The following is a 24,877-nucleotide window of genomic DNA, read 5'->3' on the forward strand; positions in this document are numbered from 1 at the left end:
CACTCAATATCATAATAATATCCCAGCCCAAATCCAGTATCAGGCTTAAGCAGGGACAAAATATTTCTAAGTGAGGAAGAAGACAAAGAATTTCACTACCATTAATTAACGCTGTAATTTGGTACTTTCTCCCCTCTCCCACTGTTCTTGTCTGGAGAATCCCAGGGATGGGGGAGCCTGGTGGTCTGCCGTCTATTGGGTCGCACAGAGTCGGACACAACTGAAGCGACTTAGCAGCAGCAGCAGCATGTAACAGAAAAGAAAAAAAGTAATAAAAAGTGAAAAAAAGAAAAATCTATGGCAATATGTTTGTATATCCAGAAAAGGCTAGAGCAAAAAAATTTAGTGAGTGGGTGCTAACATACACTTCTTTATTAAAATGGATTACTGTATAGCACAGGAAATCTTGCTAAATGTTATGTGTTAACCTGGATGGGAGAGGAGTCTGGGGGAGAATAGATACATGTATATGTATGGCTGAGTCCCTTTGCTGTCCACCTGTAACTATCACAGAATTGTTAACTGGCTATACTCAATACAAAATAAAAAGCAAAAAAATGAATATGCACACATTAATAACTTTCATATATACACAGAACATTGTCCGATGCTATTATAGAATAAAATATTACATTTTGTATTTGCAACAAAAAGATTTTCAAATAGCTAGTAAGATTTCTACTTTTTGGAAGATATTGTAAGTGTGCTTTTCCCTCTTCCTATCATTGAATCTAAGGAAGCACTCTGATTTTATATACAAAACACCAGGAAGCTCTGAAAAGTGGAGTGAAGAGGGTATCTGGCTGAACCTCTGACCCAGTGAACAGCCTAGTGGTAAGAGCTCTGGGTTTTCTTTTTTCTTCCAACTTGGAGCTAAGAACCCGGTAACCCCAAGATGTAAGATAAAGCCCTACAGAAGCCCACACTCTCCTGTTAAAGGACAAAGAAATGCACAACCAAGCAAGACAGAAAGCTTTTAGACAGTAACCTCTCTACTCCAGCCAGTTGTCATAGAGAAGAACTGTGTCCTTTACCCACCTCCGCAATACTGGCAAAGGCAGAGAGAAGATCCTAGATTTCCAAACTCACCAGGCTGAAATGAACACCTCTTTTGGCTGGGGTTGGGGGTGGGCATATGTGTTCAGTTGTTCAGTCAAGACCACATAGGGACCTGGGACTTCCAGCCCCCCGGAGTTTATTCTTCCACCTCCCTGCTGGGATGGTATCAGAGGAAGCCTGGAGGAGTGTCAGGACTTTAATATCTATCCAGTGATAGTTTGGGTCAGGTGGGAAGCCTAATCCTAGTTTGCTGAAAATGCATGTTGAATTTTGTCAAATGCTTTTTCTGCACCTATTGATATGACATGATTTTTCTTCTTTAGTCTGTTGATGTGAGGGATGGCATAAACTGGTTTCTGAATGCTGAACCAACCTTGGCTACTTGGAATAAATCCCACTTAGTTATGGTGTATATATATCTTGTTGGATTCAATTTGCTAATATTTTGTTGAGGATTTTTATGTCTGTGCTCAGAAGAGTTATTGATCAGTAGTTTTATTTTATTCTAATGTTGTTGTTGTTGTTGTTCAGTTCTCAGTTGTGTCTGACTCTTTGCCACCCCATGGACTGCAGCATGCCAGGCCTCCCTGTCTTTCAGTATCTGCCAGAATTTGCTCAAACTCATGTCCATCGAATTGGTGATGCCATCCAACCATCTCATCCTCTGTCGCCCTCTTCTCCTCCTGCCTTCAATCTTTCCTAGCATCAGGGTCTTTTCCAATGAGTTGGCTTTTTCTATCAGGTAGCCAAAGTATTGGAGCTTCAGCATCAGTCCTTCCAATGAACATTCAGGACTGATTTCCTTTAGGATTGACTGGTTTGATCTCCTTGCAGTCCAAGGGACTCTCAAGAATCTTCCCCAGCACCACAATCTGATTTTGGTATTAGGATAATGCTGGCCTCATAAGACAGTCTCTTCTGCTTTTATTTTCTACAAAAGATGGTAGAGAATTGGTATAATTTTTTCCTTCAGTGTTTGGTAGAATTCACTTGTGAAACCATCAGGATCTGGCACTTTCTGTTTTGGAAAGCAATTAATTATTGATTCAATTTATTTAAGATACATAAGTATGCCTGTTCAGAAAATCTGTTTCACCTCATGTGAGTTTTTATAGATTGTGTCTTTCAAGAAATTGGTCCATTTCAACTAAGAATAACCAAAGATCAATAAAAGAAAAGCAAGAAGGGAGACCAGAGCTATCACCTAAAAAATAGACCATATTTCTCAAGGTGTTAAACATTATGACACTGGAAAATGAATAGGCAGATCAATGCTATGAAATCAAGAAATGGACTCCTTATGTATGATAAAGGTTTAATCTCAATCAATGTGGAAAAGATGGACTATAAAGGAAATGATATTGGGGTAGGTGAATATCCTAGTGTATTTCACAATACTTGGCATGAAAATTGGAAAATTGCTAAAGTCAGTCTCAAAAGTGAAACACATAATAATAATAAAAAGAAAACATGGAGAATAGTATTTAGCCTTGGAGTGGAAAAGTCCTTTGTAGCTGACACAAGATGAAAAAGCCATCAAATATTTGTAAACAAATCTAATTTGTACACAGATTAAGGTACAATATTTTGCATGGCAAAAATGCTGTAAGTAAAAAATACAAATGACAAACTGAGAATAATATTTGCAAATGACATCACTGGTAAGTGGTTAACTTCTCAAATATAGAATTTCTATAAACTCTAAGTAAGAAAAAGAGCAACAAACCAAAATAGGCAAAGAAGGAGAATGGAAGTTCACAGGAGATGACTGATGACTTTCAAATAACTCTTACACGTAGGCAGTGATGTGCAATCTCATTCATAGAAGAAAAAACAGAAATAAAAAACAGAGATCCAATCTTATTCTATAATATTGGCAGAAATCTAAAAATTTGATAACACAAGATAATGGTGAGGCAGTGGAGGAAACAGACATTCATGACTGGTGGGAATGCAAATTAGTGCAATTAGAGACTGGAAAGTATATATCAAACTTACAAATGTATTTACCCTGTCACCCAGAAATTCCATGTCTCAGCATGTATCCTGTAGATATGCTCAAGTATGTTTGAAATGACACATGTACAAGATTGTTCACAACAGAGTTATTTATAATAGCAAAAACACAGAAACATCTTAATGCCATCAGCAAGGAACTGATTAGTCATGCTCTATATCTATAATAGAACATTGTGTTATCTATCTCTAAGGTAGAGAGGTCCCTGGTATACATTATCAGGGGAAAAATTTTGACAAATACAAATATATACACACATATACATATCATCAGTTCAGTTCAGTTCAGTCGCTCAGTCGTGTCCGACTCTTTGCGACCCCATGAGTCACAGCACGCCAGGCCTCCCTGTCCATCACCATCTCCCAGAGTTCACTCAAACTCACATCCATCGAGTCAGTGATGCCATCCAGCCATCTCATCCTCTGTCGTCCCCTTTTCCTCCTGCCCCCAATCCCTCCCAGCATCAGAGTCTTTTCCAATGAGTCAACTCTTCGCATGAGGTGGCCAAAGTACTGGAGTTTCAGCTTTAGCATCATTCCTTCCAAAGAACACCCAGGGCTGATCTCCTTCAGAATGGACTGGCTGGATCTTCTTGCAGTCCAAGGGACTCTCAAGAGTCTTCTCCAACACCACAGTTCAAAAGCATCAATTCTTCGGCACTCAGCTTTCTTCACAGTTCAACTCTCGCATCCATACATGACCACTGGAAAAACCATAGCCTTGACTAAACAGACCTTTGTTGGCAAAGTAATGTCTCTGCTTTTCAATATGCTATCTAGATTGGTCATAACTTTTCTTCCAAGGAGTAAGCATCTTTTAATTTCATGGCTGCAGTCACCATCTGCAGTGATTTTGGAGCCCAAAAAGATAAAGTCTGACACTGTTTCCACTATTTCCCCATCTATTTCCCATGAAGTGATGGGACCAGATGCCATGATCTTCATTTTCTGAATGTTGAGCTTTAAGCCATATACATATATGCATATATGTATACAGTAAGCTACCATTTATCTAAAGCACTACAGAAATAAAATATATAGGTGTGTGTGAATATATGTAGCTGTGTAGTATATACAATTTTTATATTCATATTATTTTAAAGATTATCTGGAAATAGGAATGTTAAACATAACACTGGCCAGACAGGGAACTGGATAAATGTGGTATGGGGATGTAGAGATATGTTTTACCAAATGACATTTCATGTTTTTGGTGTTTGAACCAAATGAATATGTATCTAAAATAAATTTTAAAAATCTGCAAAATAGAACTAAAACAAACTATAGGGTGAACTTTACTCTTAGACAGTGGTGGCATTACAGCAGTGTTTCTCACCTGGTGTTCTGTGGAGCCTTATTGCTTTGGGGTCCACTGAGAAATCTGAGCAATGTGGAGCTCTAGTATTTTCTTCACCTTTTTCAACAAAATAACACTGTCTGTTTCCCTTTGAAAGAACAGCACCAATGAGTTAAAAGGTATTTGAAAATACTGGACAATATAGAACACATCATAAGAGAATTGTACTTGCTGCTTCCGACATAAATTAGAAAACCTAATAGTATGGGTGGTTTCCTAGATCAATTGATCTATTGTCGGAAACATAGAAAATGTTTTTAAACATCCACCACGAACAAAAGCATCAGAACATTGTGTCTTCTGCATCTCTTATGGACATTTTCGGCTCAAGTATCAGAAACCCTGATGTAAGCTTAAATGATCTGGATAGTTGTTATTTCATCGAACAGGGAATACAGAGGAATCACTGACTTTAAGTCTGTTTCAGGCTGTGGTTTAATGCTGCCATGCTTGGCTTCTGTCTGCCTGTTCTGCCATCCTCATGTTCAGCTACATCCTAAGACAGGTGACCCTTAGATCTCAAGGGAGCTGCCAACTTGTGGTCAGGATGGCATACTTCCTTATTATGTCCAACTGAAGAGAGAGGCCTGCTCACCAACTGTGGGGACGTTAGCCCTGTGGTTGCAGTGAAGCAAGTTGCTGGCATGCGTGTTGGGTGTCATAATCCCAGATGGGTTGGTTCTGCATCATGGATTGGACAGCATTCTTTGATTCTTAACCCTGAGTCAGTTTCTCCACTGCTCCACCAAAATATAAAACAGCTAATGTCCCTTTAATGGAGAAGGCAATGGCACCCCACTCCAGTACTCTTGCCTGGCAAATTCCATGGATGGAGGAGCCTGGTAGGCTGCAGTCCATGGGGTCGCTGAGGGTTGGAAATGACTGAATGACTTCACTTTCACTTTTCACTTTCCTGCATTGGAGAAGGAAATGGCAACCCACTCCAGTGTTCTTGCCTGGCCAATCCCAGGGACGGGGGAGCCTGGTGGGCTGCTGTCTCTGGGGTCGCACAGAGTCGGACACGACTGAAGTGACTTAGCAGGCAGGCAATGTCCCTTAAAAAAATTTTTTTTCTTTATTTTCTTAGCTGTGCCAGGACTTAGTTGCAGCACGTGGGTCTTTGATCTTTGTCATGGATCTTTAGTGGCAGCATATGGACTCTTAGCTGCAACATGTGGGACCTAGTTCCAGGACCAGGAATGGAACCCAGGCCTCCTGCATTAGGAGCATGGAGTCTTAGCTACTGGATGACCAGGGAGGTGCCTCACATTCTTTATGCTTAAATTCACCACAGTGGGCACACAAAGATAACATAAGCAAAATTAACAGACGAATTTTATATGGAAGCAAATTTAAAATGTGTAACAGAGCTAATATCTATCATGTTTAATGGACTTTTACAAATTGGTAAAAACAAATAAACAAAAGAGACAATGTAATAGAAAAATAGATTAAAAATGAATAAGTAATTTACAGATGAACAAATACAAATTGCCAATAAATACATGAGAATATGCTCACATTGACTAGTAGTGAGTAAAATATAAATGAAAGCAGTTATTAACTTTCCCTTTATACCTATCTGATTGTCAAAAACTAGAATGAGGATAATAATTTTAGGTAGGAAAGCAGGGAAAAGTGTATACTCATAAACTTCTGAAATGTGAATTGCTGTAGAGTTTTTTGGCAAGTAATCTAATAGTATCTCCTGAAATTAAAGCTACAGTCTTATAGCCTACGGCAGCTCACACAATACATAACTTCTGCCAATCTATGCAGGCTCCTGGAAAAAGCCAAGCCCTCCGGGTAGAAGTTTTAAGGCAGAGGGGCAGGAAACCTAAGGGAACACCAAGATTAAGTGTCGGGGATATGATCCCAGCACATGTGGTTTCACATGTGGGTTGAATGGTTGCCATATTGATTCAGTCTGCACATTTATGAACCCCTCTGCTCTATGCCTGGTATCCCACTCAGTTTTAGGGCTAGAGTAACAAAGAGAAACTGTCTTCCCTGTCCTGGTCCCGGGGAAGTGAGAATTTGGACAAAGGAATCATTTGGAGCAGGACAGAGCAAGGTCTACCCTCTGCTTAGCTCACTGTCCAGGCTCCTCGTGCTGGGGGAGCTACTTTTCAGTTTCTTTCTCCCTGAACCATCTCCATTTTATTTGCAATTCTCTCCATCCCTTGGGTTTATATACTTAGGTCGAAGAATCCCCAGGATCCTGTTCCTCTTCCTGTTCCTACTCTGCACACATCTGCATAGACACCCCTTGGTTTCTGTGAAGCGTTGCCCAGCCTGACTCCTCCACAACACAGCCCAGGTGGGCTTTCCAGTTTTGTTCACACTGGATTTGGCCTCAGGTGTTTAAATGTAGTAAATCCCTTTAAGAATGAGATTCCTTTGTGCTGTCTTCTTATCTGCTTATCATGTTCACCAGCCCATCTTAAACATGCTTTTGAATTCCACCAGAAAAAAAAAATCTAAAAATTAGTTACTAAAAAAATGCTTACTTCCCAGTAGATTCTCATCCTCAGTTACTTCCAATGACAAGATATATTTTTAAAAGCATATATTTATCTTTATAGTCAGGCTGCTCATTAAAAATATCTGTATCTCCACAGGCATATTGAACAGAGTAGGTGCTGACCTATGGGTTGGTACATTTGAGAAATAACTTCTTGTTTATAGTTCCTCTTTACTCTGCAGGAATTTCAGAGAGGCATAGGGTCAAATCCCCTATTTTCTAGATGCAAATGAAGAAAGTAGGCTAGAAATTCAGCAGCAACTGAGTAAGCTGTGCCAGAGTAACTTTTCCAGATGTCTTTGGGCTTTGCAGTTGGTACTGTCTTTAGGGAACGGCTTGGACTTGATTTAACATTTTCTAAATTGGTTCACCCACCTTTGAGTCTGGAGGATGTATTGCTGCATGCTCTCTCAGATTAATGTACTGCCAGCAGGTCTGACGCTCCCATCTCAGGAAATTCATTAACACGTTGGGAAATCCGGAGACCAGGTGTGGCACCGAAAGGTTAATCTATCCTACTTCCTCCTTCATAGCAACTTCAGTGTGAATTATACTCAGGTCGTTTAAAGTGAACAAATGAAGGCAATATACCTTCCTTGTGCTTAAAGTGGGATTCACACGCTGCTGGAATTTTAAAAATAATTTTTATTTAGTTAGTTGTTTTCGGCTGCACTGAGTCTTCGTTGCTGCATGGGCTTTTCTCTAGTTGCAGTGAGCAGTGGCTGCTCTCTAGTTGTGGTGCTCAGGCTTCTCATCGCAGTGGCTTCTCTTCCCGTGGAGCATGGGCTCTAGGGCCTGTGGTCTTCCCTAGCTGTGGCGCACAGGCTCATTAGTTGCGGTGCACGGGCTGAGTTGCTCTGTAGCATGTGGGATCTTCTTGAAGCAGGGATCAAACCCATGTCTCCTGCATTGGTAGGCAGATTCTTTACCACTGAGTCACTAGGGAAGCCCATGCCACTGGATTTGAGTTAAGATGCAAAGGCATTGTGTGTGTCTCATACATCCCATGGCTCCTAAATACCTCAAAATGTTTGCGTCATGGTCTCCTGAACCATTTTAAGTGTGTACTCTTTTGCTTCAATTCCCAAGTAAAGAGAAATCTGGAAGCATAACTCCAGAGGTAAAGACTTTCCAGGCCATTCCAATGTGCACAGAGAAAATAACCCTCTGAACCTGAGAAGGAGAAATGGGCTTGCCTCGATGTATTTGTTTGGGGTAAATTTATTGCAGCACCCTGATTTTGTCTGGAGTTTTTGGCTGTCCTACTCCTCATTCCCTTAAGACTGTGACCACTTCCTTCTTGCTTTATTTTAGCACATTTTTCGTCTTCAACTGTCTCCTCCTACTCAAGAAATGGTGGTGACTGTCTTGACCATGGGATTCAATTGTTTCTTGCTTTCCCCATCAAAGTGAACCCTGGTTCACTACAGCTTGGAGCCCTCACTAACTTTAGCACTCACAAACACAGACCTACTGCCGAACAAATGGGAATTTATTTTCTCTCCCAGTTATCTGTTTCCTTCCACATCTCTTTCAAGCACCCTCTCCCCATACCTACCCTCCCATCCTAACCTTATTTCAGAGATTATCAGGTTTACTTTTTAAATTTTATTCTATTTTTAAACTTTACAATATTGTGTTAGTTTTGCCAAATATCGAAATGAATCCACCACAGGTATACATGTGTTCCCCATCCTGAACCCGCCTCCCTCCTCCCTCCCCATACCATCCCTCTGGGTCGTCCCAGTGCACCAGCCCCAAGCATCCAGTATCGTGCATCGAACCTGGACTGGCGACTCGTTTCATACATGATATTATACATGCTTCAATGCCATTCTCCCAAATCTCCCCACCCTCTCCCTCTCCCACAGAGTCCATAAGACTGATCTATACATCAGTGTCTCTTTTGCTGTCTCGTACACAGGGTTATCGTTACCATCTTTCTAAATTCCATATATATGCGTTAGTATACTGTATTGGTGTTTTTCTTTCTGGCTTACTTCACTCTGTATAATAGGCTCCAGTTTCATCCACCTCATTAGAACTGATTCAAATGTATTCTTTTTAATGGCTGAGTAATACTCCATTGTGTATATGTACCACAGCTTTCTTATCCATTCATCTGCTGATGGACATCTAGGTTGCTTCCATGTCCTGGCTATTATAAACAGTGCTGCGATGAACATTGGGGTACACGTGTCTCTTTCCCTTCTGGTTTCTTCAGTATGTATGCCCAGCAGTGGGATTGCTGGATCATAAGGTAGTTTTATTTCCAGTTTTTTAAGGAATCTCCACACTGTTCTCCATAGTGGCTGTACTAGTTTGCATTCCCACCAGCAGTGTAAGAGGGTTCCCTTTTCTCCACACCCTCTCCAGCATTTATTGCTTGTAGACTTTTGGATCGCAGCCATTCTGACTGGTGTGAAATGGTACCTTATAGTGGTTTTGATTTGCATTTCTCTGATAATGAGTGATGTTGAGCATCTTTTCATGTGTTTGTTAGCCATCTGTATGTCTTCTTTGGAGAAATGTCTATTTAGTTCTTTGGCCCATTTTTTGATTGGGTCATTTATTTTTCTACATTTGAGCTGTAGGAGTTGCTTGCTGGGAAAACTGGTCAACCACTTGTAAAAGAATGAAACTATAACACTTTCTAACACCATACACAAAAATAAACTCAAAATAGATTAAAGATCTAAACGTAAGACTAGAAACTATAAAACTCCTAGAGGAGAACATAGGCAAAACACTCTCCGACATACATCACAGCAGGATCCTCTATGACCCACCTCCCAGAATATTGGAAATAAAAACAAAAATTAACAAATGGGACCTAATTAAACTTAAAAGCTTCTGCACAACAAAGGAAACTATTAGCAAGGTGAAAAGGCAGCCTTCAGAATGGGAGAAAATAATAGCAAATGAAGCAACTGACAAACAACTAATCTAAGGTTTACTTTTTGATTTTACTGCTTCCCATTCAAATTTTGCCCATAAAACTACTTTACTATTACAGAATGAAATATTGTTTTCATTACTTTCGTACCCTAAATATGCATAGTAATAACACACTTGTGATGTATAGCAAGTCCTGTATTAAATACATGATAATGCATAATAAGAATGTATCATTTTAATGAAATATCTTATTTCCTCTATTGTTACTTACTGTAATTTGGTTTAATTTGGCTCGAGTAACCTTTTTGCCCACATGTAACTCTTAAAACATGTTCTTATGAACACTGCATATTAAAAAAGAAAGAAGAAAATAAGCCAGTCAGCATCAACTAAATATCAAGGTGAACATTAGGTCAGGTTCAAGTTTGGAGGAAAAAAAAAGAAAAGTACAAAGAAATTTAATGAAAAAATCTAATTGAGGAAATGTGCACAGCATCTTTGGCAAAATGTTTTCAACCAAGACAGAGCATTATCGGTGATCTCTGTCTGCTACTCATATATCCAAATTCTGTTATTGCGGAGATTAGGAGGAATAAAGGAATATTCAATGACCCAACAACCAGGGCCCATTATTTTTCAGTGTGAAGCTTTTGTCATAGACATAGAAGCATCTGAGAAAAGACAGCTCAGCTTGACTATCTGGATAGGAGAGCTGGTTCCTTTTCTTCTCAACCTAATCATTAAAGTGAAAAATGCTCATATAGCAGAACAACTCCACAAGCCTGGCTTGTTTAACAGATTCTTTGTAAATTATACTAGCTCTTGAATACCATCCAGGTTCTTTTTTTTTTAATATTTATTTTTAAACCTTACATAATTGTATTAGTTTTGCCAAATATCAAAATGAATCCACCACAGGTATACATGTGTTCCCCATCCTGAACCCTCCTCCCTCCTCCCTCCCTATACCATCCCTCTGGGTCATCCCAGGGGCTGGTGCATCCAGGTTCTTAATGATGATATTTCAAAAGTGACAAGCTTCAGTAGCAGGGAAAAGTTCATTGCAGCCTGGTGGTTGTGATTTTACCCTAATAACATCATTTGTACCCAGGCCTTTTAGCTATGGTCTAGTTTCTTTCATATTCTGGAAACTGGGGCTCTAATCATGTGGCCTGGGGGGACCTGGGGACAAGCCTTTGACAAATGCTGAGGCCTAAGTGCTGGATCTCAAACTTTTGAGTGGCCAGCAACACTTTCCGGCTGGCTACATATAGCTGCTGAAGATGTCTGTAGTTTAAGCCCAGACAAAATTGCAGATGGAATTAAGGTTACTAATTAGTTGATCTTAAACGAGGGAGATTCTCCTGGATTATCTGAGTGGGTCCAGTCAGCACCAGTCTCCTTAAAAGCAGAAGAGGGAGGCAGAAGAGGAGGTCAGAGTGGTGTGATGTGAGAAGGACTTGACTCATTGCTGTTGACTTTGAAGATGGAATAAGGGGCTATGAGCCAAGGAAAGCAGGTGGCTTCTAGAAGCTGGAAAAGGCAGGAAAGTGAATTCTCCTCTAGCATCTCCAGAAAGAAGCTCAGCCCTACTGCTACCTTGACTTTAGCCAAGTGAGGTCTATCTAGGAATTCTAACCAACATAACTGCAAGATAACAAATCTGTGTTGTTTTAGACTAAAAAACACAAAATTATATTAAAAATGCATTTGCTGAACCTGTCCACCAGAGTTTCTGCTCTGGGGATGGATATGAGAATGTGCATTTCTAACAAGTTTCCAGATGGAGACAGTACCTCTGCTGGTATCTGTAGCTACATTTTAAGATTCAAGAAAAAAGAGGCTTCAACTAGTCTGAGGATTTCGGAGTGAAGGATCTCACAGAAGAGTGGTGACTGCTGGCTAAATAGCTAATTGCCACATCCAAGAAGAGTGAGGTTTCAGTGTTATCCTGGCCTAATACCACAGAAATTGTGTACCCTCCTCCTGCTGCACTCTCTGCCATGTGAGTTTGGATTCATTTCTCTTTCCTATTCTGTGACTTTCTCTTCTTTTTCTAAATTATGACTTCTAACCTGTAGAAACTTGAATTTTAAACCTGACATCATGCAACATTAACTAGTTATATAGCCTCTAGCAATTTATTAGAATCCCCTGAACATCAATTTCACTATTGCTGAAATAATAATAATACCTGTTTCTAATGTGATTGGGAAACTGTAAGAGCTGCTATGCCCTAAGGCCTTGTAACAGTACCAGGTGCATTGTAGTACACAGTAAATATTTGTCACTCTTAGTTTTTATTGCTTGAGAATATCTTTCTTCCCTCTTTCTCTTAGCAGTCTGGCACTTTGCTTCCAAAAGAAGGAGCTTCTGCTTCTCCCCCTTTACTCATTTTCTCTTTCAGGCTCACTGAACTAGTTTGGTTTTCATGGAAAACTAGTGAACTAGTTGGTTTTCATGGAATTCAACACACTTTATCAGATCTAAGTTAAGCCCCTATCAGAGGCCCTATGAAGTTCAGAAGGGCTGACTCTCTTCTCCTTTGTAACTTGGCTTGAGCTTCCCCAAGATCATCTTATCAGGCTTTGTGGAAATTTACAGTTATTCACTGAAGGTATATAGCAGTTTGTGATGGGAATTATAACACAAGGGGGTCAAGTTTAAATTTCTTGCTAGATATGGTTTACCTAGGAGTCCAAAGGGAGTTGCCTAAGGATTCAAGCCATTTGCTAACCTGCTCCTCTGATCCAAGGTTTGTGCCCCCCCCTTTTTTTTTTTTTTTTGAGTTCCTTCTCATCTCTTGATAATCCTAACTCACCTGCCTGGGGTCTTCATGCCAAAACCCAAAGAAAATCAAGTACTTGAAAGTATTCCTTATCCCACATTCAAATAACCAAGATTCAGATCTAGGGTGTTTGGTCTGGACTCTGAGAGAAAGGGTCAATGGTGTCTAAGATCTTTTGCTGTTCACAGAAGAGGGATGGAGTGGAAGTGGGCATCCAGGGCTCTGCAGCTTGACTTGTGAGCATATCTGTTTCTTTAAAATTAAAGACATATGTTCGCATCTCTCCCAAGAACAAGCATTTATTCTTCAGGACAATTCAATCTAACTCATATTGAAAACAGAAAATATATTCATATAGCCTCATAATTCTGAAGTAGGAAAGTTCTACTTCTATGAAACCAATGGGTTATATCAATGTTCTGAATAGTATATGCTTCTTCCCTGCTTCTGTTAGAGTGCCTCCTGGAATAAGACTTAGTCCCCATTACCTTTTAAAGTCCTTTTCCTTATTTCACATTAAAAATGCCTGTTCTACACAATACCGTAAAGCAATTATCTTTCAATGGAAAAAAAAAAAAAAGCCTGTTCTACCAAGGGCTGAATTGAGTTCTTTGAAACTGCTTTTATTCTCATTAGTCTTTATCTGGGAATAGAGAGTCATTATTGCAGTTACAAAAATGTCTTCCTATCCTCAAACGAAGAGGTAAACTTACTGTGCACACCTCATGATATTTTTCCCTTCTATCCTTGCCCCGTGACTGTCTTCATTGTTCTTGTCAGAATGATTATTTTTTAAATCAAACGTATTGAGCCATAATTTATAAACATATGTTTAAGTGAATAGTTTAACAAGTTTTGACAAACATATGCATCCATGTTACCACCATCCCACAAAAAGATTTCTGTTGTTCCAGAATGTTTCCTTGCATCCCTTTGCAGTCAGTCACTCCACCTTTCTCTTGGCACCTATCATTGATTTTCTTTGACTAGAAACTGTTTTGCTTGTACTAGGACTTGTCTGATCTTTTCCATTAGTCATATGTTTTAGAAAATCATCCATATTACTGCTTAAAGCAGTAATTAAAAAAAAAATTGTTGACTATGACATCACCTTATGATCATCCTATGGTGTTTTTATCTATTCCCTTCTTGATGGACATTTGAGTTGTTTTCAATTTGGGACTCTTACAAACAAAACTAATAGCATTTTTGAAAATTTTTTGGAGGTATACATATATATTCATTTCTCTTTGGGTAAATATCTAGAAGTGGAGCTGCCAAATCATGTGATAAATGTCTATATATATTTTAAAAATTTATTTATTTTGATTTATTTGGCTGCCCTGGGTCTTAGTCATGGCATGTGGGATCTTTGATCTTCACTATGGCATGCAGGATCTTTTAGTTATAGCATGTGAACCCTTTTAGTTGTGGCATATGAGATCTAGTTTCCCGACCAGGGATCAAACTCGGACCCTCTGCACTGGGAACATGGAGCCTTAGCCACTGGACTACTGGAGAAGTCCTGATAAATGTACATTTGACTTCCTAAAAACTACCAAACTCTTTTCCAAAATGGTCAAAGTAGTTGTACCCAATAGGGATGTATGAAAATCAATTTTTTCCACATCTTTGTCAACACTTAGAATTTTCATACTTTTAATTTTGGTAACCCTAGAGCTTTCCTGGTAGCTCAGCTGGTGAAGAATCTGCCTGTAATGCAGGAGACCCCAGTTCAATTCCTGAATCAGGAAGATCCCCTGGAAAAGGGATAGGCTACTCACTCCAGTATTCTTGGCCTTCCTGGTGGCTCAGATGGTAAAGAATCCACCTGCAATGTGGGACACCTGTGTTTGATTCCTGGGTTGGGAAGATCCCCTGGAGGTGGGCATGGCAACCCACTGTAATATTCTTGCCTGGAGAATCCCCATGGACAGAGAAGTCTGGTGGGCTACAGTCCATAGGGTCACAAAGAGTTGGACATGACTGAGTGACTAAGCACAGCATAGCAGCACAGCACCCTAGTAGTATCTCATTTTTGGCTCTAATGTGGATTACCATGATGACTAATGACTGTGCATCATTTCATGTGCTTATTATATGTGTTATATCTTCTCTTGTGGAATATGTGTAAAATATTCTTGTTCATATTTTATTTGTCTTTTATGCACATATATTTTGTGAATATTTTATTCCAGTAGGACATGGCTTTTTAGTTTCTTAACAATTTCTCTTGAAGATAAGAGGTCTTAAATTTCAATGATAACCAATTTATATCTGATTTTCATATATTGATCTTGTATCTTGTGATCTTGTTGAATTCCTTTACTAATTTTAGTACTTTTTTGGGGTAGATTCCTTGGTATTTTCAACAAGGTAAACATCATCTGACAATATAAACAGGTTTACTTGTTTTTAATCTTTATGACATTTATTTCTTTTTCTTGTCTTATTGCACTGGCTGGACCTCCAGTATAATATTAAATAGAAACTGCAAGAGTGGATATTTTTCTTTTTAAAAATTTATTTTTATTGGTAGATAATTGTGTTTCAATATTGTGTTGGCTTCTGCCATACAACAACATGAATAAGCCACAAATACAAATACGTCCCCTCCCTCCTGAACCTCCCCCTTACTTCCCACCCCATCCCACTCCTCTAGGTTGTCATAGAGCACTGGGTTGAGCTCCCTGTGTCTGTACAGCAGCTTTCCACTAGCTATCTATTTTACACATGGTAATGTATATATATCAATTTGTCCCACCCTCTCCTACCCATACTATATCCAAAGTCTGTTCTCTATGTTTGCATTGCTATTCCTGCCTTGCAAGTAGGTTCATTAGTATCATTTTTTCTAGATTCTGTATATATATGTTAATATACAAAATTTGATTTTCTCTTTCTGACTTCACTCTGCATAACAGGCTCTAGGTTCATCCACATCACTAGAACTGACTCAAATGCATTCCTTTTATGGCTGAGTAATATTCTATTGTATATATCTACCACAACTTCTTTATCCATTCATCTGATGATGGACATCTAGGTTGTTTCCATGTCCTAGCTATTGTAAATTGTGCTGCTATGAATGTTGGGCTACATATGTATTTTTTCAGTTATGGTTTTCTCAGGATATATTTGCCCAGTAGTGGGATTGCTGGGTAATGTAGTAGTTTTACTCCTAGATTGTAAAAGGAATTTCCATACTGTTCTCCATAGTGGCTGTACCAATTTAAATTCCTGCCAACAATGCAACAGGTTCCCTTTTCTCCACACTGTCTCCAGGATTCATTGTTTGTAGATTTTTTGATGATGGCCATTTTGATTGGTGTGAGGTGATAGTAGTTTTGATTTGCATTTCACTAAGCACCAAGAAACACCTGGAGTAACAGGCAAATTTGGCCTTGGAATACAGAATGAAGCAGGGCAAAGGCTAACAGACTTCTGCCAAGAGAACGCACTGGTCATAGCAAACACCCTCTTCCAATAACACAAGAGAAGACTCTACACGTGGACATCACCAGATGGTCAACACCGAAATCAGATTGTTTATATCCTTTGCAGCCAAAGATGGAGAAGCTCTATACAGTCAGCAAAAACAAGACCGGAAGCTGACTGTGGCTCAGATCATGAAATCCTTATTGCCAAATTCAGAATTAAATTGAAGAAAGTGGGGAAAACCACTAGACTATTCAGGTACAACCTAAATCAAATCTCTTATGACTATACAGTGGAAGTGAGAAATAGATTTAAGGGATGAGATCTGATAGACAGAGTGCCTGATGAACTATGGACGGAGGCTCGTGACATTGTGCAGGAGATAGGGATCAAGCCCATCCCAAAGGAAAAAAAAATGCAAAAAAGCAAAATGGCTGTCTGAGGAGGCCTTTCAAATAGCTGTGAAAAGAAGAGAAGCGAAAAGCAAAGGAGAAAAGGAAAGATATACCCATTTGAATGCAGAGTTACAAAGAATAGCAAGGAGAGATAAGAAAGCCTTCCTCAGTGATCAATGCAAAGAAATAGAGGAAAACAATAGAATGGGGAAGACTAGAGATCTCTTCAAGAAAATTAGAGATACCAAGGGAACGTTTCATGCAAAGATGGGCTTGATAAAGGACAGAAATGGTATGGACCTAACAGAAGCAGAAGATATTAAGAAGAGGTGGCAAGAATACACAGAAGAACTATACAAAAAGATCTTCACGACCCAGATAATCATGAAGGTGTGATCACTCACAGTCACATAGAGCCAGACATCCTGGAATGTGAAGTCAGGTGGGACTTAGGAAGCACAATTGCACTCATCTCACCACTAGTAAAGTAATGCTCAAAATTCTCCAAGCCAGGCTTCAGCCATATGTGAACCATTTACTTCCAAATGTTCAAGTTGGTTTTAGAAAAGGCAGAAGAACCAGAGATCAAATTGCCAACATCCACTGGATCATCAAAAAACCAAGAGAGTTCCAGAAAAACATCTTTTTCTGCTTTATTGACTATGCCAAAGCCTTTGACTGTGTGAATCACAATAAACTGTGGAAAATTCTTCAAGAGATGGGAATACCAGTCCACCTGACCTGCCTCTTGAGAAATTTGTATGCAGGTCAGGAAGTGACAGTGAGAACTGGACATAGAACAACAGACTGGTTCCAAATAGGAAAAGGAGTACATCAAGGCTGTATATTGTCACCCTGTTTATTTAACTTATATGCAGAGTACATCATGAGAAACACTGGGCTAGAGGAAGCACAAGCTGGAATCAAGATTGCCAGGAGAAATATCAATAACCTCAGATATGCAGATGACAGCACCCTTATGGCAGAAAGTGAAGAATAACTAAAGAGCCTCTTGATGTAAGTGAAAGTGGAGAGTGAAAAAGTTGGCTTTAAGCTCAACATTCAGAAAACTAAGATCATGGCATCTGGTCCCATCACTTCATGGCAAATAGAGGGGGAAACAGTGAAAACCAGTGGCTGACTTTATTTTTCTGGGCTCCAGAATCACAGCAGATGGTGACTGCAGCCATGAAATTAAAAGACGCTTGCTCCTTGGAAGGAAAGTTATGACCAACCTAGATAGCACATTAAAAAGCAGAGACATTACTTTGCCAACCAAGGTCCGTCTAGTCAAGGCTATGGTTTTTCCTGTGGTCATGTATGGATGTGAGAGTTGGACTGTGAAGAAGGCTGAACGCCGAAGAATTGATGCTTTTGAACTGTGATTTTGGAGAAGACTCTTGAGAGTCCCTTGGACTGCAAGGAGATCCAACCAGTCCATTCTGAAGCAGATCAGCCCTGGGATTTCTTTGGAGGGAATGATGCTGAAGCTGAAACTCCAGTACTTTGGCCACCTCATGCGAAGAGTTGACTCATTGGAAAAGACTCTGATGCTGGGAGGGATTGTGGGCAGGAGGAGAAGGGGACGACAGAGGATGAGATGGCTGGATGGCATCACTCACTCGATGGACGTGAGTCTCTGAACTCCGGGAGTTGGTGATGGACAGGGAGGCCTGGCGTGCTGCGATTCATGGGGTTGCAAAGAGTTGGACACGACTGAGCGACTGAACTGAACTGAACATGAATCTGCCACGGGTGTACACATGTTCCCAATCCTGAACCCCCCTCCTACCTCCCTCCCCATACCATCCCTCTGGGACATGATATATATCTCCATCTGTTTGTATCATCTTTAATTTCTTTCATCTGTGTCTTATAGTTTTCTTTATACAGGCCTTTTGTCTCTTTAGGTAGGTTTATTCCTAGGTATTTTATTCTTTTTGTTGCAATGGTAAATGGGATTCCCACCCCTCCCCCCTAATTTCTCTTTCTGATTTCTCATTGGTAATGTATAGGAGTGCCATGGATTTCTGCATATTACTTTTATATCTTGCAACTTTACTATATTTGTTGGTTAGCTCTAGTAATTTTCTGGTGGCATTTTTAGGGTATTCTATGTACAGTATCATGTCATCTGCAAATAGTGAGAGTTTTACTTCTTCTTTTCCAATCTGATTTCCTTTTATGTCTTTTTCTTCTCTGATTGCTGTGGCTAAGACTTCCAAAACTATATTGAATAATAGTGGTGAGAGTGGGCACCATTGCCTTGTACCTGATCTGGAGGAAGAGTGGAGATTCTTGCCTTATTTCTGCTCTTAGTGTTCAGTTTCTGATCTTTAAGTAGGTTAGCTGTAAGTATTTTATGTACACCTTTTATCAAGTTAAGAAAAGTCCCTTCTATTTCTGGTTTTTATTATAAGTAAGTGTTTGAATTTTTCCAGTGCTTTTTCTTAAAGTACTGAGATATTAAATTGACTTTTTCTTTTGTTCTGTCGATGTGATAAAATACACTGATCAGTTTCTAAATGTTTAAATAACTTTGCATTCATGGAATAAACCCTACTTAATCATGAAGTATTATCTTGGTACATAGTGCTGATTCTATTTGATATGATCCTGTTGAGAATTTTTGCATTTTTGTTCTCAATAGACAATAGTCTGTAATAATGTTTTCTTCTGATATCTTTGTCTGATTTTGTTATTTTTATGCTTCCTTCATAAAATGAATTGAAAAGCATTCCTTTCTTTAGTAAGTGAAAGATCTTGTGTAAAATTGTCACTATTTCCTTATTAAATATATGATAAAATTCACTAGTGAAACCATCTAGCTCTGGAGTTTTATTTATTGAAAAATTTTTTCTTTTCCTTTCTAACTTAATATCATTAATAAATATATAAAAATTTTCCATTCTGCTTATTCTTGAGCTAACTTTGGTGGGATTTCCCTGGTGGCTCAGATGGTAAAGCGTCTGCCTACAATGTGGGAGACCTGGATTCGATCCCTGGATCAGGAAGATCCTCTGGAGAAGGAAATGGCAACCCACTCCAGTATTCTTACCTGGAAAATCCTATGGATGGAACTAATGGTAAATAATACTTTTCAAAGAATATATCCATTTCCTCTAAGTTATCAGGTTTACTGGCAAAAGTTGTTTATTTTGTTCATTTATTATCCTTTTATATTCAGTTCAGTTCAGTCGCTCAGTCGTGTCTGACTCTGTGACCCGATGAATCGCAACACGCCAGGCCTCCCTGTCCATCACCAACTCCCAGTCCACCCAAACCCATGTCCGTTGAGTCTGTGATGCCATCCAACCATCTCATCCTCTGTCGTCCCTTTCTCCTCCTGCCCCCAATCTTTCCCAGCACCAGGGTCTTTTCCAATGAATCAGCTCTCTGCATCAGGTGACTAAAGTATTGGAGTTTCAGCTTCAACATGAGTCCTTCCAATGTACACTCAGGACTGATCTCCTTTAGGATGGACTGGTTGAATCTCCCTGCGGTCCAAGGGACTCTCAAGAGTCTTCAACACCACAGTTCAAAAGCATCAATTCTTTGGCGCTCAGCTTTCTTTATAGTCCAACTCTCACATCCATATAAAACCACTGGAAAAACCATAGCCTTGACTAGATGGACCTTTGTTGGCAAAGTGATGCCTCTGCTTTTTAATGTGCTATCTAGGTTGGTCATAACTTTCCTTCCAGGAGTAAACCTTTTTCAATTTCATGGCTGCAGTCACATGGGGATCTATAGTGATATCTCATCTTTTATTATTGGCACTAAATTTTTTTCTTTTTTTCTTGACCAGTACTTATGGGTTTTATTAATTTTCTTAAGATTTTTGAAGACTCAAAAATGTTATTTTCTCTGTTGTTTGTATGTTTTTTATTTCATTGATTTCTATTGTTATATTTATTATGATCTTTCTAATTATTTTGGTTTAATTTGCTTTTATTTTTCTAGTTTACTAAAGCATAAATGTAAATCATTTATTTTAAACTTTATATTTCTAATACAGTCTTTTAAAACTATAAAGATTCTCTTATATAACATTTTAGCTTTATCCCACAAATTTTGAAGTGTTGTGTTTTTAGTATTATTTTATATAAAATATTTACTTTTAAAAAGTATTTTGTTTTATTTATTTATTTGGCTGTGCCAAGTCTTAGTAGTGGCATGTGGAATCTTTGTGGCAGGCAGGATCTTTTAGTTGTGGCTTGGGGTAGTCTTTAGTTGCAGCATGTGAACTCTTAGCTGTGACATGTGAGATCTAGTTCCCTGACCAGGAATTGAACCTGGGTCTCTTGCATTGGGAGCATCAAGTCTTAGCCACTGGACCACCAGGGAAGTCCCTGTAATGATTTCCTGCTTGATCCATGGTTTATTTAGGGTTCTGTCACTTACTTTCAAAATACTTTGAATTTTACTATATACGACTTTTTGATTTTGAATTTAATTACAATGTGGTCAGAGGGCATACTTTCAAGATTTCCAGGCTTGGGATTTACCAAGACTTATTTTGTGGGCTAGCATATGGTCTATATCAGTGACCATTCCATGTGCACTTGAAAATAATTGTATGCTTTGCAGGTGCTGGAGTTATGTTTTATAAATGTCACTTAAGTCAAGTTAGCTGATTCTGTTGTTTGGCTAGTTGACAGCCTTTCTGAGTTTTTATTTATTCTATTAATATCAATTACTAAGACAAGGGTGTTAAATATCTACAAATATGATTTTGGATATTTTGATTTTTCTCTGTTATTCCATCAATTTTTTCCCCATATGTTTAGAAGCTGATTATTTAGGTGTTACACATGTTTAGGACTGATGTTTCTTACTGATAAATTTCCCTTTTTGTCATTATGACATATTCTCCCTTATCCCTAGTAATATTCTTGAAATCTATAGCATTCTATAGGCGCACAAACTTTTTTTTATACTTACTGGTTTCATGTTGTATATTTTTCTATCCTCTTACTTTCATCCTGCCAGTGTCTTTATATTTAAAAAATGTTTTTTGTAGGGTGCATGTCATTTGATCTTGCTCTTTCAGTCTGAAAATTTCTCTATTCAGTGTGTTTAGTGTATTTACATTTAATGTTATTTTTGATATAGATGAGTTTAAGTCTTACTATTTGTTCTCCATTTTTGTTCTGGAAATCCTTTCCTACCAAATTTTGGTTCATCAGATTATCTTTTGTATTCCAATTTATAGAATATAAATTTGGGAATGTAATTTTAGAATAGAGCTTTGTTGGTATTCTAACTTACATGCTCTATTGGCTTTACAAGTCCTTTACTATCTTCCGGAGTTTGCTCAAACTCAAGTGCATTGAGTCAGTGATGCCCTCCAACTTTCTCATCCTCTGTCACCCCCTTCTCCTCTTGCTCTCATCTTTCCCAGTATCAGGGTCTTTTGCAATGAGTTGGCTCTTCACATCAGGTCGCCAAAATATTGGCGCTTCAGCATCAGTCCTTCCAATGAATATTAAAAACTGATTTCCTTTAGGATTGACTGATTTGATCTCTTTGTAGTCCAAGGGACTTTCAACAGTCTTCTCCAGCACCACAGTTTGAAAGCATCAGTTATTTGGTGCTCAACCTTCTTTATGGCCCAACTCTCCCATCCATACATGGCTAATGGAAAAACCATAACTTTGGCTAGAGAAATCTTTGTTGGCAAAGTGATGTCTCTGCTTTTTAATATGCTGTCTAGGTTTGTCATAGCTTTTCTTCCAAGGAGCAAATGTCTTTTAATTTCATGGCTACAGTCACCATCCATGGCGATTTTGGAGCCCAAGAAAATGAAGTCTGTCACTGTTTCCATTTTTCCCCATCTATTTGCAATGAAGTATTGGGACCAGATGCAATGATCTTAGTTTTTTGAATAATAATGTCATATAACAAACCACCACACTCATTTCAGTGGCAAAAATATTAAACTCTGTGGTACACGTGTCTATTGTCAGCTGTTATTGGTTAGGCAATTAGAATAATCTTGGCTGAGTTCATTACCATGTCTAGATGATTGAGCCCAGCGAAAAGAAATGTGGTAGATTACCCCCACATGGAAGTAAGGTATTGCAGTTACTTGGCAAAATGTAAGGGTACGCAGAGTACAATCTGCCACTGTCCAATCCTATGACCACAAGTATTCTCAACTCATCAAATGCAAAATAGTCTCATCCTTATCTCAGATACCCCAAAACTTTCCATTCAAGGCATTGGGCTCAAAGTCTAGGGTATAATGATTTTTGTAGGGTCCACATGTGGCTCCTTTTGATTAAAACTCTTTGAACTATAATAAAAAAATAAGTTATTTACCACCACACATCCAACATATAATAATAAAACAGGATAAAAATAACCAAATAAACCTTCACATTTGAAAAGGAGATCATGAGACACTTTAACAGACATTGGTCCATAGAAAATTTGAAATTCCACTGGTCAAATATTGCCAGGTCTTTCTATTCTGGGATGGGAATCATTCATTTATTAGGCTGTGGTTCTGTTTCCTGACGTAGGTTCTCAGTCCAGTATTCTCCATTGTTCCTGTCTTTGTTTTCTGGGACTTCTTCCTTTTCCATAACTGTCCTTGGCCATTGTGAAAAGGACACTAAAGAATATACCCTTTGCAATATTTTCTTCAACCATCTTCTTGCTGGTAGGAAACTGAGAGTCCAGAGGCCTTTTCTACATTTTAAAAGCCTAAGCCTTTTAGCTTAAGTCACTTTTACCACAAGAGGGTAACTCTTTTGCCTAGAGGTGTCTCGACCAGTGGATTTTCAACATATTTGCATCTGTTTCACTCTATGTGCCAAACCACATGTATAGTTCTTTCTGAGACATACCTCTTAATCTAGACTTAGTCTTGTTCTGGATATTTCATGTTGTTTTGAGACAATAAACTTGAGACTTCTAGAAGCCCTTTCATATGGCTGGAAGGATTTATTAAGCACCACATTAAACCTTTCAGAGATCTTAAGAACACTTCTTACAGTCACATATAAGACTTAATGAGTACATTATAATATTTTATTGAACACAAAGTAAAACCTGAATATATGGAGAGATATGCCATATTTAATGATAAAAATATTTAGTAGTACAGTTCAGTCATTCAGTCATGTCTGACTCTTTGTGACCCCATGATCTGCAGCACGCCAGGCCTCCCTGTCCATCATCAACTCCCAGAGTTTACTCAAACTCATGTCCATTGAGTTGGTGATGCCATCCAACCATCTCATCCTCTGTCATCCCCTTCTCCTCCCACCTTCAATCTTTCCCAGCTTCCGGATCTTTTCCAATGAGTCAGTTCTTCGCATCAGGTGGCCAAAGTATTGGAGTTTCAGCTTCAGCATCAGTCCTTCCAATGAATATTCCAGACTGATCTCCTTTAGGATGGACTGGTTGGATCTCCTTGTAGTCCAGGGGACTCTCAAGAGTCTTCTCTAACACCACAGTTCAAAAGCATCAATTCTTTGGTGCTCAGCTTTCTTTATAGTCCAATTCTCACATCCAGGGGCTTCCCTGGTGGCTCAGAGGTTAAAGCGTCTGCCTGGAATGTGGGAGACCTGGGTTTGATCCCTGGGTCGGGAAGATCCCCCTGGAGAAGGAAATGGCACCCCTTTCCAGTACTCTTGCCTGGAGAATCCCATGGAGGGAGGAGTCTGGTGGGGTATAGTCCATGGAGTCGCAAAGAGTCGGACATGACTGAGAGACTTCACTTTCACTTTCTTCACTTTTCTCATATCCATACATGACTACTGGGAAAACCATCGCTTTGACTAGACAGAACTTTGTTGGCAAAGTAATGTCTATGCTTTTTAATATGCTGTCTAGGTTGGTCATAATCTTTTTCCAAGGAGTAAGTGTTTTTAATTTCATGGCTGCAGTCACCATCTGCAGTGATTTTAGTATTTAGTAGATGTCAATTCTACACAAATTATGCTATAAAGGCAGTGAAATTCTAATCAAAGTTCTCAAATATTTTTTTTTTTTTGCACTCAAGTTGTGAAAAGAATTTTAAGATTCATGTGAAAGGGTAAATGTTTAATAATGCATAAGATAATTTGAATAGGAAGAATGACAAAGAGGAGCCTGCTGTATGAAATCTCAAAATATTATTAGAAAACTGTATTGAATTATGTAACATGGTGTTGGTATAAAGATATGGAAATAAGAGTAGACTAAATAATCTAAATCCATTCGTTTGTAGATATGAGAAATCATTGTATGTAAGAAATGCAAAGGGTAATTGTGAGTTTAAACAGGTAAAACCAAAGCCATCCTGAATGTTAAGAATGATTTTTTTTCCTAAGTATTTCTGTATATCCAGTCTTTTTATAATCTCCTTCATATATTCTACAACAATGAAGCTTATTGCTATATTAATTATG

This window comes from Bos mutus, chromosome 8, assembly GCF_027580195.1.
Source record: "Bos mutus isolate GX-2022 chromosome 8, NWIPB_WYAK_1.1, whole genome shotgun sequence".
In the NCBI taxonomy this organism is placed as follows: domain Eukaryota; kingdom Metazoa; phylum Chordata; class Mammalia; order Artiodactyla; family Bovidae; genus Bos; species Bos mutus.